General features: G+C 55.6%; 1 protein-coding gene across 1 annotated transcript in view; it reads right to left on the bottom strand.

Annotated features, from left to right (window-relative positions):
- NUDT14 (nudix hydrolase 14) overlaps positions 1-19,041 on the bottom strand; it is a 73,847-nt gene that overhangs the window by 14,162 nt on the left and 40,644 nt on the right.

The following is a 19,041-nucleotide window of genomic DNA, read 5'->3' on the forward strand; positions in this document are numbered from 1 at the left end:
TTATTTTTAATGTTATTTGTTCATTCAGTTGAATTCATTGAGTGTCTACTGTGTGCAGAACACCGTACTAAGCCCTTGGGAGAACACAAATATAACAAAAACAGGCACATTGCCTGCCCACAGGGAGCTTACAGTCTAGGTGGGGAGACACATTAATATAAACAGATATGTACATAAGTGGTGTGGGACTGGGAAGAGAGGTGAATAAAGGGAGCGAGTCAAGGCGATGTAGAAGAGAGTGGGAGAAGAGGAAGGGAGGGCTAAGTCAGGGAAGGCCTCTTGGAGGAGATGGGTCTTCAGTAAGGTTTTGGAGGTGGGGAGAGTCATTGTCAGTCGGATAGGAGGAAGGGCAGCGTTCCAGGTCAGAGGGAGGAAGCGGGTGAGAGGTCAGAGGCGAGATAGACAAGACTGAGGCACAGTGAGAAGGTTCGCATTAGCTGGGCTGGGTTGTAGTAGGAGAGTAGCAAGATGAGGTAGGAGGGAACAAGGCAATTTTGAGTGCTTTAAAGCCAACAGTGAGGAGTTTTTGATGTGGAGATGGATGGGTAACTGCTGGAGCTTCTTGAGGACTGGGGAAACATGGCCTGAACGTTTTTAGAGAAAAATGATCTGGGCAGCGGAGTGAAATACGAACTGGAGTTGGAGAGATAAGAGGCGGGGGGGGGGGGGGGGGGGGGGGGGGGGGGGGGCGGGGTCAGAAAGGAGGCTGATACAGTAAGGAAGGTGGGATTGGTGGCTGTTTGGATGAAGAGGAAAGGGCAGGTTTTAGCAATGGTGTGAAGGTGGAACAGACAGGAATCTAGGGATAGAACTGAATATATGGGTCGAATGAGAGAGAGGGGTCAAGGATAACTCCAAGGTTATAGGCTTGTGAGACAGGAAGGATGGTGGTGCCGTCTACACTGATTTTTTAAGTGCTTACTACGTGCCAGGCACTGTAATAGGTGCTGGGGGAGATCCAAGCTAATCAGGTTGGATGCAGTCCCAGAACCACTGGGGACTCACAGTCTTAATCTCCATTTTACAGAGGAGGTAACTGAGGCCTGGAGAAGTGAAGTGACTTGCCTAAGGTCACAAATTAGACAAGTGGTGGTGCTGGTATTAAAACCCAAGTCCTCCGGCCCCCAGGCCCATGCTTTATCCACTAGACCACTCTGTTTCTCGAGCATAAAGTTATCCCAGCTAATGGGGGAGCAGGGACCCGCGAGAACACTCAACTCCCACATGGGAAAATCGAAGCTCTTGCTGTTCGTTCAGGTCCTGGGAGTCAAGGGGAGGGAATTACCAGTCCTTTGGGGCAGAGTTTCTGGTCTGGAGCCAGGATGTGTCAGATTTGCATTCCTTGGGCAAAAAGATAGCATTTCTCTATTTTATTTATTCAAGGCCCTCACCTCCGGGGACCGAGCCTGGTCGGTGACATGATTATCGTGTGGGTTTGGTTAGGTTCCCGGTCACGCAGGGCCACAGGAAGCAAACTCCTGCCGGGCCCGGGCAGAAAAAAGGGGTCGGGTTTGGCGTGGCGGCGCTTGTCCCGTGGGCTGCCCGCCTGCTGGGCATCCTCTTTGAGGATGGATGTCCCCTAGGTCCAGTGGATGTGAGCGGGGTCGGGGGTGGGTGATCTGCTCGGGGCTCTCGATGGGGCTGGAAAGATTTCCCTCCCCCCAGAAGATCCTTCTGGCTGGACAGACCCATGGACGAGGTCTCCACCTGGATTGGGTGGTAGACAGACCCATGGATGGAGCCTCCCCAGGCCAGGAGGTGGACAGACCTACAGATGGAGCCTCCATCTGCGATGGGTGACAGACTGATGGAAGGACAGAGCGTCTTCCTGGGATGGGTAGTGGTCAGACTCACAGAGAGAGCCTCCCCCCGGTACGGGTGGTGGACAGACTCCTGGTCAGAGCACCCCCCACACAGGAGAGGGACTCACAGACAGAGCCTTCCCCGGGGCTAGGCATTCATTCATTCACTCAGTCGGATTTATTGAGTGCTTATGTGTGCAGAGCAGTGTACTAAGCACTCGGGAGAGTACAATACCACAATAAACAGACACATTCCCTGCCCACAACGAACTTACAGTCTAGAGAGGGGGAGAAGGACATTAACATACGTAAATAAATGACCGATATGAACATAAGTGCTGTAGGGTTGGGAGAGGGGAAGAACAAAGGGAGCAAATCAGGGTGATGCAGAAGGTAGTGGGAGATGAGGAAAAGAGGGGGCTTAGCCAGGGAAGGCCTTCTGGAGGAGATGGGCCTTCAATAAGGCTTTGATGAGGGGGAGAGTAATCCTCTTGGGGATTCGAAGAGGGAGGGCGTTCCAGGCCAGAGGAAGGACGGGGGTGAGGGGTCAGCGGCGAGATAGGCAAGATCGGGGGACACTGTGTGCACTACAGGGAGTGGCCAGACCCACCTACGGAGTCTCCCCTCGTGCCGGGTGGTGGACGGACCCTCGGACGGAGCCTCCCCACCGCGGGGCACAGGTAGTGGTGGTGGCTGAAGGCTGTCATTCCGAATCTGAGGCTACGCTGCTCTCCCGGGTGACCTGACGGACGGGGGACGCTAGAGGAGGAGGGAGTCTCAGAGACGCCTTCAAATCCAACCTTCCGACTTAAACGTCCAGTAAGACGGATTCCGGGAGAACTGCCCGGCACCCGGCCGCACAGGGGAGAGGTGTCAATCCGGGAGCCCCGATTTTTGCGACCTCCCCCCACCCCCCTCCCCCAGGGAAACATCTGTTCCAGCGGCCGCGGCAGCCAGTTCAGGGGCAGCCTGGCGGCCACGTGCGGGCACAAAAATAGCCTGCACGGAAGGAAGGCTCCTTCTCGGTCGGGACAGACGGGCCCGGTGTGGGGCCAGAGCGAGGCTGGCCGGCTTGCTCCTCCGTGGGGGTCCTCGGGGAGGGGTCTCGGGGGGGGGACCCGGATCCACCCGGGGCCGGGAAGGGGCAAACACTCAGCGGCTCTATTCTGTTCCCAGCGTGGGGCTCTGGGACGCAATCGATTGAGACGATCTGCCCCAGCTTTGCATCCCGTGCCTGGATCTGAATTCGAGAGTTCCCGGTGGCTAGGAAAGAGGTCTTGGGATCTGTGTGCATTTGGCTCCGCCATCAGAGAAGCAGGTGGTCTAGTGGAAAGAGCCCGGGCCCGGGAGCCAGAAGACCTAGATTCTAATCTCGGCTTTACCGCTTGCCTATGGTGCGTTCACAGGCACGTCACTTCACTTCTCTGGGCCTCAGTTTCCTCATCTGTATAATGGGGACTCGATACCAGTTCTTCCTCCCACTTAGACTGTGAGCCCTGTGTGGGATGGGGACCGTGTCCGACCTGATTATCTTGTATCTACCCCAGGGCTTGGCATATAGTAATTCCTGAAAAATATCCCCATCAACATTATTACTCTCCTATGAGGAGCTCTGCCCCAGCTCCGTGGGGTGCCGATCCGGCCTTGCGACGAGCCACTTTTAGGGGCCGGTCTGACCTGGTCGGGAGCCAGTGGGGACCCCCCGACCGCACCTTGACCCGGATTCCCCTCGCCCCGACCTTCACCGGCAGCGCGAGCTCCTCCCCCGTCCCCCTAGATTGTAAACTCATTGTTGACAGGGAACGTGACTGTTTATTGTATTTTACTCTCCCAAGTGCTTAGTACAGTGGTCTGCACACAGTAAGCACTCAATAAATACGACTGAATGAATGAACGAATGACACGCAGAGGCCTGAGGCCATTTGGCCACGGCAGGAGCAGAGGGTCGGTCAGTCAATGGTATTTAATGAGCATTTACCGTGTGCAATGCATTGTACTAAGCGCTTGGGTAGAATATAACAGATACATTCCCTACCCACGATGAGCTTACAGACTACAGGGGGCCAGGGAGGGGCGCCTCGCCTTTGCGCATGGGCTGGGTGCAGACCCCGCCGAGGGAGGTGGACACCCAAATCCCCCAGTTGGCGCCAGCCAGTGTGGCCGGAAACACTGGCGAACAAGTTCTCACCCAGCGGCGCCGCTGCCGAGACCACCACCCAACCTTATCAAAAGATTCGCCCTCGGATTCCACGGTGGGGGTCTCTGATAATGGACAGACCGCCCCGGAGGGGTCTCCGGGAGCAAAGGTGGACTACCCCGGCCCAGACCTGGGCAGACGGCCCCTGGCCGCACAAGCCACGGGAAGCGGAGGCGGGCCGGTGCTCGGAACGGGGACCGAGCGCCACCACGGCAGGAAAGAGGGAGACTTTCCTTGGAATGTCTGAGGTCTGAACAAGAATTTAATCTGACACTGACATCAAAGGCCTAGCCCTCACAATAGGCTTCATGTCCGCGCACGCCAAAAAAATGCACAGGATTCATTTTCTGTTGCTCCTTTCCTGGAGAACCGGAGAGCCGTTCCCTCCCCTCCCCCCCACCCCCACCCCCTTGGCAGGACGAGAAACCTCTTGGGGCAGGGCCACCGGGTCCGAGGAGGAGGGAGGAAATGTTTTAAGGAGGTAGAGAAGTGCGGCCTCAGAGAATGTGGCTTCACAGCTGAGAAACTGGAGACAACTCTGGCAGAGTTAGCTACGGTATTTATGGTGTCCATTAAGGGCTTACCATGTGCCAAACACTGTGCTAAGAGCTGGGGGTGGATTTCGGACCATCGCACCGGATTCGGTCCCTGCCCCACCACGGGGATCACAGTCTCAGAGTTAGGGAGAGCAGGTATCTCTTATCCCCAGATGAGGAACTAGGACACTAAGGGAATTTAAGTGACTTGCCCAAGGGGTGGGATGAGAACACAGGTAATAATAATAATGATAATATAATAATAATAATGCTGGCATTTGTTAAGCACTTACTGAGGGTCAGGGCACTGAACTATGCGCTGGGTGGATAATAAGCAAGTTCGGACCAGTCCCATGTCCCCACGTGGGGTTCAACACCCTCGATCCCCATTTTCCAGATGAGGTAACTGAGGCGCGCAGCAAGCTGAAGGGTCTTAACCCAAGGTCACACCAGCGGATAAAGTGCCACAGCCGGGATTAGAACCCACGACCTCCTGCCTCCCAGCCCGTGGTCTATCCACTACGCCACGCCGCTTCCCAGGTCTGATGACTGCCTGTCCCACGTGGCGTGGAGAGCTGAAACCGGGCGGCCGAAAGCTAGGTCGGAGGGCCGAGGGCGCGTCTGCAAGGACTCAGGACACGGACGTGCGGGCGGCCAGACCAGCCCCGGCCCCACTTGCCGTCCAGAAAGGAGCGGCTTCTGAACGGAAGCTCCGGGAGGACGTGGGAGACGAAGAAGCAAAAGTGAACGCGGCACCAGACCCGCGAACGACACGCACGGCCGCACGACCAAAAGGCGGTCTGGGTGTGTGTGCGCGGGTGGCCGGCCGGAGCTGTTGGCCCCGGCGTTAACTCCCCGGACCAAACCCGTGCCCACCGGGAAACATCGTCCTCGGGGGAGTCTCACCTTCCTGCATACACTCAGTTAGACAGGCATCGTACCTGCATGTGCCCAAGCATGTATCTATAGCTACACGCTATTACATCTATCTCTAATCCCGCCCCCACGAGGCAGCATCATCTGTACCACGGAAGGCCCGCCGAGGACCGGACGGCGCCCATCCCCCAGTGCCCTGCATGGGCTGTTTGTTTCTGTTTTTTTATGGTATCGCCCAAGCGCTTACTATATTGCCAGGCTCTGAACTAAGTGCTGGGTAGAGGACAAGCAAATTGGGTTGGACGCAGTCCCTGTTCCACATGGGGCTCACAGTCTTAATCCCCCTTTTACAGATGAGGGAACTGAGGCCCAGAGAAGTGAAGCGACTGTCCAAGGTCACACAGCAGACGACGGGCAGAGCCGGGGACTAGAACCCAGGTCCTTCTGACTCCCAGGCCCGGGCTCCAGCCACTAGGCCTCGCTCGTACGCATTCTGCGCGTGCCCTCCCTGCCCCATCGACCGTCACGGGGCCTTCGAGGGGCAGGGAGCGTGCGCTGCCTCCCTCCGTCTCTCCCCGGGGGTGCCCGGGCCAGGACTCCGCCCCCCGGGGTCGCCCGGCAGAAGGGAACCTGCCTCTCTCTCAGCCGCTCACCCTTCAGTCGGAGAAAAGCCGTTCTGATCCCGATCCCAACCCTCTCTCCTCGGGGCCCAGTTTGGGAGTTAATACCTCTCTGGATTGCACCACGCCTTGCTTCCAAAGAGCTCGGAGAGCCTCCACCCCGAATATTGATTTCAGGGCCCCGGGGGGCTGGGAGGGGCAGGAGTTATTCCAGGAGGGAGAGGAGGGCGAAGGATGGGGGGATGGGGGCGTCCCCGATGTTTCGGACTGCACCCCCGGATTTCCTCTAAGCCCCCGGTGATTTCTCCGGGGCCCCAGACCGTCCTGGGGCTCTCCTGCATCCTCTGTCTGTGGCTCCAGCTGAGAATATTCCCTGACTCATCCATCGCACGACCCTCTGTCCCGGTGATTTGTCGGCTGACCTGGGTCGGGCCGCCGGCCCGTCCGTGGGGGCAAATGCTGACTAATGGTTTTCCGAGAGAGTGGCGACGGGGCCAGGAAATCCCTTAATGGAAGAGCGGAGGGGGAAGGGGCCGTGGGGAGGGGAGGGAAAGGGAAAGGCGAAAGGGAAAGGAGAGGGGAGGGAGGGGTGGGTGGACAGTGGGCTTCCCCTTCCTGAGACCCTGGGAGGGCTCGGAGAGGATGGGGCTGGCCTCTTCAAGATAAGCTTAGACTGAGACCGTCCCGGCCGGCTAATTGATGAGGCGGAGAGAGAGAGTCCGGCGCTGACCTTCTGCGGCTCCGATCGTCCGACGGGGGCAGGGATCTCGCTACGCGGCGCGGGGCTGCCCCTCCGACGGCCGCCTCTTCGGGACCGCGGAGGGCCTGGCTTTGCGGAGGAGGGCGGAGGGGGTCAGCGGCCAAGGGGCCGGGGAAGGGGTGTCCACCTGCCTCCGACTGAGAGGAAGAGCCGAGGGCTTTTCGGAAGGAAGAGGCGCAAGGGCCGGCCACCGTCCCGACAGCGCCTGGCCTCTCGTGGTGGGTCGGTTTCTCGTTTTCCTGTCCGCGTTTCTCGGGGTGGGGGGTGGAGGGGCAGAGGTCAGCCGCTCGGCCCAGGGGCCCGGGGGAGGATGCGGTACTTGGGCCCGACGGATGCGGTCACTCTCCCGGTCCCGCCGGCCATTCGGGCCACTGCTGGTGGCCCCAAGTTGGGAGCAGAGCCTGGCTCGCACAACCGGTCTAAACCGGGTTTGTGAGTGGGGGTGGGGCTGCACGGGACGGCAGGGGGAGGGGGAGAATAATATTAATAATAATGATGGCATTTGTTAAGCGCTTACTATGTGCCAAGCACCGTTCTAAGCACTGGGGTGGATACAGGGTAATCAGGTCGTTCCACGTGGGGCTCCCACTTTTAATTCCCATTTTACAGATGAGGTAACTGAGGCACAGAGAAGTTAAGTGACTTGCCCAAGGTCACACAGCTGACAAGCGAGAAGCCACAGCCCTGAGTCTTCAAGACCACGAGTGGCATTGGTCATTTGGGCAGTGACACTCGCACTCTCTCACCCCTGCCGGTCATGATTCCCCACGGGGCTTGGCCTGCCACAAGCAAGTAGGCAGGCAGGGGTGCTGCACATCGCAAAGTTTCTTACGCGCAGGTCAGTCATCGCCGGAAGTCTGGAGCTCTTCGGCTGACACCTCACCCTGCCATTCTCCTAAAGGAGGCCGGCCTCCTCCATTCAGTTCTCTGCCTCTCGGTCTAGCTCTCTCCCTCCCTAGCCGTTCGTTTTCAAAGATCAATCAATCCGCGGTATTTATTGAGCGCTTACTGCGTGCAGGGCACTGGGCTAGGCGCTCGAGCACTGGACTAAGTACTGAACTAAGATGACCTTCCTGTTGTTGGGCAGCGGGCTGCCTGGGTAGCAGAATTGGGTGACAGCATTCAGTCCATAAATGGTTGGCCAATGAAAATCATTTGTGATGACTGTCGGTCATCCCAGGCATGTCACCGAAGGGCAGAAGCAAGAAAGCCCTCGGGATGAGTCCGTTTGGGGGTTACTTGGTAGAGACCCAGAATAAGTGAGCTCGTTGTGGGAAAGGGATCGTCACTCTTTACTGTTGTACTGTTCTTTCCCAAGTGCTTAGTACAGTGCTCTGCACACAGTAAGCGCTTAATAAATACGATTGAATGAATGAAGTAAGGGTGAAGGAAGATCTTCAGTTACACTGCCCTGGGGACCGGATCAAAGGGACCGCCCTCCTCCAGGGCAGGGATCACTTCCGTCGGCTTTACCGTCCTCTCCCAAGTGCTTAGCACACTGCTCTGCACACAGTAAGCACTCAATGAATACCTCTGTTCGATTGATTAATTGCGTGCTTGGGCAGCGGGCCTGGATGGGGGTCTCTTGAAAATTCTCTTCCCGTCCTTGAGATTTCTCCATCCTGGCAGAGTACCGACCTGCTGGGATTGTCGACTCTTATGGATTTCCAGCTCTTTACTTGTCACTTCTCCCTCCTCACACGAAAGGAGGGCCCCGGTTCGTTTAGAAAATAAATCTCCCCATCGGCCCACTGCATTTGCTTCATTTCTGAACGTTCTTTCTATCCCCCTCCACCATCTCTACAAACCCGCTCCTGGATCTCGCTAATAACGACTCTCCGGCCAGGTGCTCCAGCCTGCTCGAAAGGGTTAAGGAACCTAATAGTAGGTTTCGTGCCGTAGGAGAGTCACGCATATCAATTAGCCGGAATAACCTACCCTTGCTTTCACTCTAAGTGATCATCATAAAAACGGGGCGTGCGTAGGTCTGTGGGTGGATGAGCACGTGGGGCTGCCCTGGTTTGCCCTGGAGCCGCGGGCGAAGCGGAAACGGGACCCGACGTCGAGCTGGGGCTTTGGGGATGGCAGGGGTGGAGGTCCCCGAAAAGCCAAACCTTGAGGTCTCGAAGGGGCCAACGAGCCGCCCAGATGGGGGTGAAGCGGGGAGGAGCTGGAATTTTCCAAAGGCGCTACACTGTAAAGTCCTCGAGGGCAGGGATCGCCCCTACCACCTCCAATGTCCTCTCCCAGGTGCTTAATACAGTGCTCCGCACCCAATACACCGAATGCTTCTTGAAGGCACGGGTCGCGCGGCTCGTGGAACGAGAACGGGCTTGGGAGTCGGAGGTCTTGGGTTCTGATCCCGGCTCCACCGCTTATCAGCTGTGTGATTTTAGGCAAGTCACTTAACTTCTCTGGGCCTCAGTTACCTCATCTGTAAAATGAGGTAACTCCCTCGGTGAACTCATCCGCTCTCACGGCTTTGACTACCATCTCTACGCAGATGACACGCAGATCTACATCTCCGCCCCTGTCCTCTCCCCCTCCCTTCGGGCTCGCATCTCCTCCCGCCTCCGGGACGTCTCCACCTGGATGTCGGCCCGCCACCTAAAACTCAACATGAGCGAGACTGAGCTCCTCATCTTCCCTCCCAAACCCGGTCCGCTCCCAGACTTCTCTATGACCGTGGATGGCACGACCATCCTTCCCGTCTCTCAGGCCCGCAATCTCGGTGTCATCCTTGACTCGTCTCTCTCGTTCACCCCACGCATCCTATCCGTTACCAAGACCTGCCGGTTTCACCTCTACAATATCGCCAAGATCCGCCCTTTCCTCTCCACCCAGACGGCTACCTTACTATTACGGGCTCTCGTTATATCCCGGCTAGACTACCGTGTCGGCCTTCTCTCCGATCTCCCTTCCTCCTCTCTCGCCCCGCTCCGGTCTATTCTTCACTCCGCCGCCCGGCTCATCTTCCCGCAGAAACGATCTGGGCATGTCACTCCCCTTCTTAAACAACTCCAGTGGTTGCCCATCGACCTCCGCTCCAAACAAAAACTCCTCACTCTAGGCTTCGAGGCTCTCCGTCACCTCGCCCCTTCCTACCTCTCCTCCCTTCTCTCTTTCTACCGCCCACCCCGCACGCTCCGCTCCTCCGCCGCCCACCTCCTCACCGTCCCTCGGTCTCGCCCGTCCCGCCGTCGACCCCCGGGTCGCGTCCTCCCGCGGTCCCGGAACGCCCTCCCTCCTCACCTCCGCCAAACTGATTCTCTTTCCCTCTTCAAAACCCTACTTAAAAATCACCTCCTCCAAGAGGCGTTCCCAGACCGAGCTCCTCTTCCCCCTCTACTCCCTCTGCCATCCCCCCTTTACCTCTCCGCAGCTAAAGCCTCATTTTCCCCTTTTCCCTCTGCTCCTCCACCTCTCCCTTCCCATCCCCACGGCACCGTACTCGTCCGCTCAACTGTATATATTTTCGTTACCCTATTTATTTTGTTAATGAATTGTACATCGCCTCGATTCTATTCAGTCGCCATCGGTTTTTACGAGATGTTCTTCCCCTCGACGCTGTTTATTGCCATCGTTCTTGTCTGTCCGTCTCCCCCGATTAGACTGTAAGCCCGTCAAACGGCAGGGACCGTCTCTATCTGTTGCCGACTTGTTCATCCCAAGCGCTTAGTACAGTGCTCTGCACATAGTAAGCGCTCAATAAATACTATTGAATGAATGAATGAATAAAATGGAGATTAAGACTGTGAGCCCCACGTGGGACAACTTGATAACCTTGTATCTGCCCCAGTGCTTAGAAAAGTGCTTGGCACATAATAAGCTCTTAACAAATACTATCATTATTATTATTTACTGTACTCTCCCAAACACTCAGTACAGTGCTCCGCACATGCTCCTTTATGGCAGGATTGTATCTACTTAATATACTGTACTCTCTCTAGCACTCAGAACACAGTGCTTTGTATAGACTGTAAGTTCCTTGAGGGGAGGGGTCACATACATCTATTTACTCTACTGTATGCTCCCTAGACCCTTTTGTTTTTTCAAAAAAGGTATTTAATCACTTATTATGTGTCAGGAACTGTACTAAGCGCTGGAGTAGATATAGGTTAATCAGGCTGGACACAGTCCCTGTCCCATAAGGGGCTCACTGTCTCAATCTCCATTTCACAGGTGAGGTAGCTGAAGCCCAGAAAAGTGAAGTGACTTGCCCAAGGTCACACAGCAGACAGCAGACAGTGATGGAGTCAGGATTAGAATCCAGGTCCTTGTGACTTCCAGGCCCAATTTTATCCACATGCTGCTTTTCAGGACAGAGTCCTTAGTACAGTGCTCTGCATGCAGTAGTTTGTAAGCTGCTTGAAGGCAGGGAGGATACCTACTTACTCTATTGTACTCTCCCAAGTGCTCAGTACAGTGCTCGTCACAGGGTAGACGGTAAGCTCATTGAGGGCAGGGTTCGGGTCTACTTTACTGAACTCCCCCAAGTGCTCAGTACAGTAAAAGCCTCAAAAACAGAGCAATTGTGGGACGGAAGAGGACGTTCCTTCACGGGAAGGGAAATGGACAGAGGAGAGGAAACAGAGAGTGGGGGATGAAGGGGACGTCGTCAGTACTAGGGCCCGTTTCAGTGAGCTGGGAGAGCGGGAGCGTGGCCAGCTAAATCTCCGAGTGTAGATCTCAAAGGGGGGGGGGTGAAATGGCAAAATGCCCCACAGGAGGGGGAGCATTTCATGGAGAAATGCTGAAAAGAGCCCTGCCCTGGGAGACAACGAGATCGTATATTCCAAGCGCTTAGTACAGTGGTCTGCACGTAGTACTCGCTCAATAAATACTATTGAATGAATGAATACTAAGGTTGGACAAGGTCCATGTCCCACATGGGGCCTCCCAGACTTCACCCCCATTTTACAGATGAGGTAACCGAGGTAAAGAGAAGTGAAGTGGCTCACCCAGGGTCACTCAGCCGACGTGCCGGAGCCGGGATTAGAACGCAGGTCCTTCCGATCGCCAGACCTGTCCTCTATCACTAGACCACATTGGTTCTAATTCCACTCCACCACATGTCCGCTCTTGAATGAATCACTTCACTTCTCCGTGCCTCAGTTTCCTCTCTTGTAAAATGGGGATTCAATACCTGTTCTCCGTCCTACTTAGACTACGAGCCTCATGTTGGACAGAGACTGTCTGACTTGTGGATCTTGTATTTTCGCTGGGCACTTAATACAATGCTTGGCACACAGTGAGTGCTTAACGGGGACCACGGTGATGACGATTATTATCACTATTACAGAGGACCGAGAGAAACATAGACTCCCCCCGGCCTGGCGGGGCGAGAGATCAGGTAACCAGGAAATCAGAGAGGAAGTTACGCCTCTCACTCCAACTTGACCCTCCCTCTAAACTCTATGAGATTCTGTTTCCTCTTAAAGAAATCAGCTCCCGTGGGGTCTACAACCGTGACGGGGCTCTGGACACGGGGGCCGAATTAATAATACTAATGATCGTAGTATTTGTTAAGCACTTCCTATGTGCCAGGCACTGTACTAAGCGCTGGGGTGGACACAAGCAGATGGGGTTGGACACGGTCCCAGTTCCACATGGGGCTCGGGGTTTCAACCCCCATTTTACAGATGAGGTAACTGAGGCACAGAGAAGTGAAGCGACTTGTCACACAGCAGACAAGTGGCGGAGCTGGGAGGGGAACTCGTGACCTTCTGACTCCCAGGCCCGCGCTCTATCCACTAAGCCACGCCCAGGCGCTCTTGGCCTGTGGGAACGTCGAATCTGGGAGAAGAGCCCGCTCATTCATTCGAGAGTATTTATTGAGTGCTTACTATGTGCAGAGCACCGTACTAAGCGCTTGGAATGTACAATTCGGAATGTTCATCTCCAAATGATACTGACAGCCTCCGGCACGCTCTACCCTACAGCTCCCTTTTGCTTCAGGTTTCTGGGGGAATGGGGGTGGGTGGGGAGACCACAGCGAAGCTCATCTGCACCCTGCCCAGATCCCTAATAGTCTCCCTTCCAAGCACTTTACATTTTTCAAAATGGAATTTGCTGATAGTAACAGTAATAATGGTATTTATTAAGCATATACTATGTGCCAGGCACTAAGTGCTGGAGTGGACGCAAACAAATCAGGTTGGACATAGTCCCTGTCCCATTTTACAGATGAGATCACTGAGGCACAGAGAAGTGAAGTGACTTGCTCAAGATCACACGACAGGTGGCGGAGCCAGGATTGGAACCCATGACCTCAAGACTCCCAGGCTCAGACTCTATCCACTGTGCCATGCTGCTCCCACAGCACCGTTAAGTAATGATAATAATGATAATAATGGTATTCGTTAAGCGCTTACTATGTGCCAAGCACCATTCTAAGCGCTGGGGGGGATACAAGGTGATCAGGCTGTCCCATGTGGGGCTCACAGTCTTAATCCCCATTTTCCAGATGAGGGAACCGAGGCCCAGAGAAGTGAAGTGACTTGCCCAAAGTCGCACTGCTGACAAGCGGCAGAGCCGGGATTAGAACCCATGACCTCTGACTCCCAAGCCCGGGCTCTTTCCACGAATCACGCTGCTTCCCCAACGTGCCAGGCACTGTACTAACAGCTGGAGGCTAATCAGTTTGGACACAGTCTGTGTCCCACGTGGGGCTCACGGTCTTCATCCCCATTGTACAGATGAGGGAACGGAGGCACAGAGATGTGAAGTGGCTTCCCTAAGGTCACAGAGCAGACAAGTGGTTCGCACCCAGGTCTTTCTGCCTTCCAGGCCTGTGCTCTAACCACTGGGCCATGCTGTTTCTCCCACGATCCCCAGCCGGCAGATGGGCAGCGGGGACGCAGCCTTCCATTGGAGGCTCCTTCTTCGAAGCCTTATTCAAAGCACGTCTCTTCCAAGAGGCCTTCCCTGATTCCCCGATTCCCTTTCCTCTTCTCCCTCTCCCTTGTCTGTCGCTCTTGAACTTGGATTCGCACCCTTTATTCCCCCCTTCCTCAACCCCACAGCACTTATGTCCAAATCCATCATTTCTTTATATTCATATCTGTCTCCCCCTCTAGACTGTAAGCCCATTGTGGGCAGGGAAAGTGTCTACCAGCTCTGTTCTACTGTTCATTTATTCATTCAATAATATTTATTGAGCGCTTACTATGTGCAGAGCACTGTCATAAGCAGTTGGAATGGACAATTCGGCAACAGATAGAGATTATCCCCGCCCAGTGACGGGCTCACAGTCTAAACCGGGGAGACAGACAGCAAAGCAAAACAGAACAAAACAAAACAACATCATCAAGATAAATAGAATCAAGGAGATATACACCTCATTAACAAAATAAATAGGGTAATAAATAATATATATAAGTGAACACAGTGCTGAGGGGAGGGGAAGGGGGAAGAGCAGAGGGTGGGGGGGAGGGGAGGGGAAGCAGAGGGAAGGGGGGGCTCAGTGTGGGAAGGCCTCCTGGAGGAGGTGAGCTCTCAGTAGGGCTTTGAAGAGGAGAAGAGAGTTAGTTTGGCGGATAATAAATAATAATAATGTTGGTATTTGTTAAGTGCTTACTATGTGCCAAGCACTGTTCTAAGCGCTGGGGTAGATACAGGGTCATCAGGTTGTCCCACGTGAGGCTCACGGTTAATCCCCATTTTACAGATGAGGTAACTGAGGCACAGAGAAGTGAAGTGATTCGCCCACAGTCACAAAGCTGACAAGTGGCAGATCCGGGATTCGAACCTATGACCTCTGACTCCCAAGCCCGGGCTCTTTCCACTGAGCCACGCTGCTTCACAGATGTGAGGAGGGAGGGCATTCCAGGACAGCGGTAGGACGTGGGCCAGGGGTCGACGGCGGGATAGGCTCTCCCGAGCGCATAATACACTGCTCTGCACACAGTAAGCACTCGATAAATACGCTCAACTGATAGGAGATCCTTGGGCCTCTGGGCCTGGTCGCAGTTGGCGTCAGGATTACTTGCCTCCTGTGTGACCTTGGGCAAGTCACTTCACTTCTCTGTGCCTCAGTTCCCTCATCTACAAAATGGGGATTGAGACTGAGACCTGATCAGCTTGAATCTACTCTAGGGCTCAGGACAGTGCCTGGTATATAATAAGCGCTTAACAATTCAGGAAAAAAAAGAGAAGGTCTCTGTAGGACCCTTCCACCCGTGGAACCCTGCCCTGCTCCAGGCAGGACTCTGAGCAGTACATGGCCTCAGCTCATAGGAAAATGGCAGAGAGCGACTTGGGGGAGATCACGGATACGGAGAATACAGAGTTGGAGGTTAGCAGCGGTACGAGGGGGAGACCCAAAGGGTAGGCCGGCTTGAGGGGAGTAAAGTGGGCGAGCTGGGGTGTGGTGGGAGCGGAGCGAGGATAGACTGGAGGGAGAGAGCTGATTGAGTGCCTTAAAGCCGTTGGGCAGTCAATCGGTCAGTCAATCCTATTTATCGAGCGCTTACCGTGTGCAGAGCCCTGCACTAAGTGCTTGGGAGACTACATTTATGAGAATATAACGGACACATTCCCTCCCTACAACGAGCTACAGTCTAGAGGTGGCGACAGACAGACAATAGTACAAATAAAGAAAATTTCAGATGGATTCTCCGCTCTGTCCTGGGCACCTTCGGAGCTCCGTACTGGGTGACCGCACTGTGTTCTCGGCAAAACATACTTGAGCTGGGAGACTCGTACCCTGCCCTCAACGAGCTTACCTCCCACCTGACCGGAAGCCCTGTGGGGATCGGGAGAGTGTCTCCCCACTATATTGACCTCACCCTTTAGCTCAGTATCGTGCTCTGCTCGGAGGAAGAAAGGGGTCAGGGAATACCACCGGTCGAATGAGCCATGCGATGTGGAGGATGCTGGGACAGACGCTCAGCTCTCGACGGGGCTGGGGACGCCACTGAGCCGACCGTGTTTCTGGGCACCAGCTCATCTGAACGCGAGTTGAATTGAACGTATTGAACGTATCGAATTGACCGCTGCCCCTCACCATACACCAACACACACACACACACAAACACACACATGTACACACACGTGCAAGGACCCACGCACACAGACATCCCGAAGTCCAGAGGACGAAGAAGAGCGCAATCTGACAGCCAATCCCGACGGCGTGACTGATCGAGGAGTGAAGAATCAGGTGGCCTGCAACCCGTGCCCAGCCCGGGTTGTGCCGTGGGGAGCCGAGGGCACCACCAGTTTTAATCAGCCCCCCCCCAGGGCCTCGTGAGAGGCTCAACCATCCTGCGTTCTTCCCGAGAACCTGTGAGGCAGGCTCGGGATTCCCGTATAGGTCCGGCCCTTTCCCGGAAGTCCCAGGGAGGCCTTTCTCCGGAGCCCCTGGAAGGCCCAAGCCGGCACCGTCTCTCCCGGCAGCCCAAGGAGAAAGTGCCGGGCGAGGTGGCAGGGAGCGTCAGAGTGGTCCACCCAGAGCATAGCTGGGCCAGACCCTGTGGGTACCTGGTGGCCGACCCCAGCCCGGTCATTTAACGAAGAAACGGGGGACTTCTATCCACTGTGGAGTCTGAGTGACCCGAGTGGCAGGGTTTGCGCAGAGAGCCAAATCTAGCCGGCTACGCCGAGGGGGCCGCCCACCCTGGAGACGGGCGAGAGCCGCCGCAGAGATCCGGGAGGGAGCGGGGAGATCCCGGGCTCTTCCAGAGCCTGGAGAGACGGAGGGGGCTGGGGCTGGGGGGATGGGGTGGGAGGGTGGGGGAGCCCGGTCCCTTCCCCTGCCTCCCGGCGGCTCTCGTCTTGCGTTTCCTAAGCCCGGCCCACTCAGCCGGGCGCCGTGTCTGGGCTTGACGCTCCGCGGGCCCGGCTGTTACACAACGCGCCCCGCTCCCCCGGCCGCCCGGGTGGGGAAGGCCGTCCCAGCTAACTGGATTGCGTCTCGCTTCGGCTTCCACCGTCCCTTCTGGTTCTCTGCTTTCTGACTAATGAACATAATTGGTCCCCGTCCTCTTTATAACATCCTCTCACATATTTGTGGGGAGGAATCACGCCCTCCCCGCCAACCCCGCCACCGCCCCGCCTTCCGCCCGCACGGGCCCTGTTCCCTCTAGACCGAACACGCCCGGCTCGCTTCACATTCCGCGCCTGGAGGCGCAGCGCTCGTTTTCTGGACCCGCTTCCATTTTGGAGCCTTGCCCTCCTGTTTGCGAACCCGCAGCTGGCCGGGGAGAAAGACCCGAATGCCCTCCTGGGCTATGGGAGAGTTGGGGGGGTGTGGGATGGTCCGCGCTGGGTCACTGGGGCGGAGGGAATGATGGAGAGGGGGGAGTCAGGTGTGTGGGTTGGTCTGTGCTGTGTCACTGGGGGAGAGTCACTGATGGAGAGCGACATCCACGAAGCAGCGTGGCTTAATGGAAAGAGCCCGGGCTTGAGAGTCACAGGTCGTGAGTTCTAATCCCGTCTCCGCCACTTGTCAGCTGTGTGACTTTGGGCAAACCACTTCACTTCTCTGTGCCTCAGTTACCTATCTGTAAAATGGGGATTAAGACTGGGCGCCCCACGTGGGACAACCTGATTACCTTGGATCTACCCCAGTGCTTAGAAAAGTGCTTGGCACAAGTAAGCGCTTAACAAATACCAACATCATTTAGCATCATCATGGAGAGGGGAGAACCGGGGTGTGGGATGTTCCTTGCTGGGTCGATGGGGGAGAGTCAGGGATGGAGAGAGGAGAGTCGGGGGCGTTGGATGGTCCATCCCCTGACTGTGAGGTTGGGTGTCCAGGAGGGCAACCAGCAAGTTCCCCAAGGGTCCTGACTCCCTTTATTCTGGGTTGGAAGGATTGTGAAGCTGACCGGGGAAACGCCACCCACGGTCGGGCGTATTGCTGTCAAGTGACCCAGAACCACTAGGTGCCCCTGGCTGGCTTTGGGGCCCAGGTGTGTCTACCGCAGGGGTTGGGGGAAGCCCTCCGCTAAACCCTGACTTCAGAGGGCGAAGGGGACAACCCGCAGACAGAGAGTGATGTGCCGGGGCAGGGCCTCCCGCCCGGCCAAGGTCACCGGGAGCCGCGCATCTGGGTCCCCGGGAAACCCGCCCGCCCGCCTCTGTCCCTTTTGATCCGGTAGCTCCCAGACCGCAGCGGAAGGTTCTCGCTCCTCATTCGGATTTGCCTTTAATCAAAAGCTTCCTTCCTGATTCATAATTTCTCTTAATCGCCCCGGTTTCGCAACGCGCCTCGCTAAATGGATGCGAAGCTCCCACCAACCTTGGCATTATGCAAATCCACGGGGGATCTGCGTGAACTTGTCTCAAGAACCCCGGCACCAGGGGTTCCCGTTGCCTCTCGTTAACAACGACGACTCCTGACCAGCCGCCTCGAGGCTCTCCACCTGCCCGTTCCTGCTTCTCTATCCGCTCTCTCCTCCCGCTACATCCCAGCTCACGCTCATCGCTTCACCCAACTTTAGCCTAACCAAACCTTTCTTGCAACACTCTGACCAATGAACACGTTCGTCTCCCTCTCCGGCACTCCCTCCCCGCTCCAATCCACCAAACCGCATTCCTGGCCTTCTTCAAAGCCTCCTGAAGAGCCACCTCTTTTTTTTTTTAATGGTATTTTTTTAATAGCATCCATTAAGTGCTTACACTGCGTCAGGCCCTGAACTAAGCGCTGGGGTAGATACAAAATAATCAGGTCGGACAGGGTCCATGTTCCAGGTGGGGCTCCCCGTCTCAATCCCCATTTTACAGATGAGGTAACTGAGGCCCAGAGAAGTGAAGGGACCCGCTCAAGGTCACACAGCAGAGTGAGCGGAGCCAGGATTACAACACAGATCCTCTGACTCCCAGACCCGTGCTCTTTCCACTAGACCACACTGCTTCTCACCTCCGCCTGGTGGCCTTCTCTGATTCATCCTCCCCTGCATTCCTGTCAAGCCATGGTCTCAACCCCCTCAACCTTCTTGGGCACTTACCTTTCTATGAATTATTGAATGATGTGTCTATCTCCTCTCATGTTCTTTAACTACTTGTCCATTTGTATCGACCCATCATTTGATTATTATTATTTGTAAAGATTGGTTAGGATCGATTGGTTGATTGAATGAGGGTAAAGTAGCCAAACTGCCAAGAACACTCTAAATATGCCCTGAAGACAGGTTTGGAAAGCTCCTGGCCTGAAAATATTACAACAGCCCTGGACTTCCCACTGAAATAAGCAGATGGAGAGGGTGTAACGTAGGCCATTTGGGAAGAATCTGACCAACCTAGACTC

This window comes from Ornithorhynchus anatinus, chromosome 1, assembly GCF_004115215.2.
Source record: "Ornithorhynchus anatinus isolate Pmale09 chromosome 1, mOrnAna1.pri.v4, whole genome shotgun sequence".
NCBI lineage: Eukaryota > Metazoa > Chordata > Mammalia > Monotremata > Ornithorhynchidae > Ornithorhynchus > Ornithorhynchus anatinus.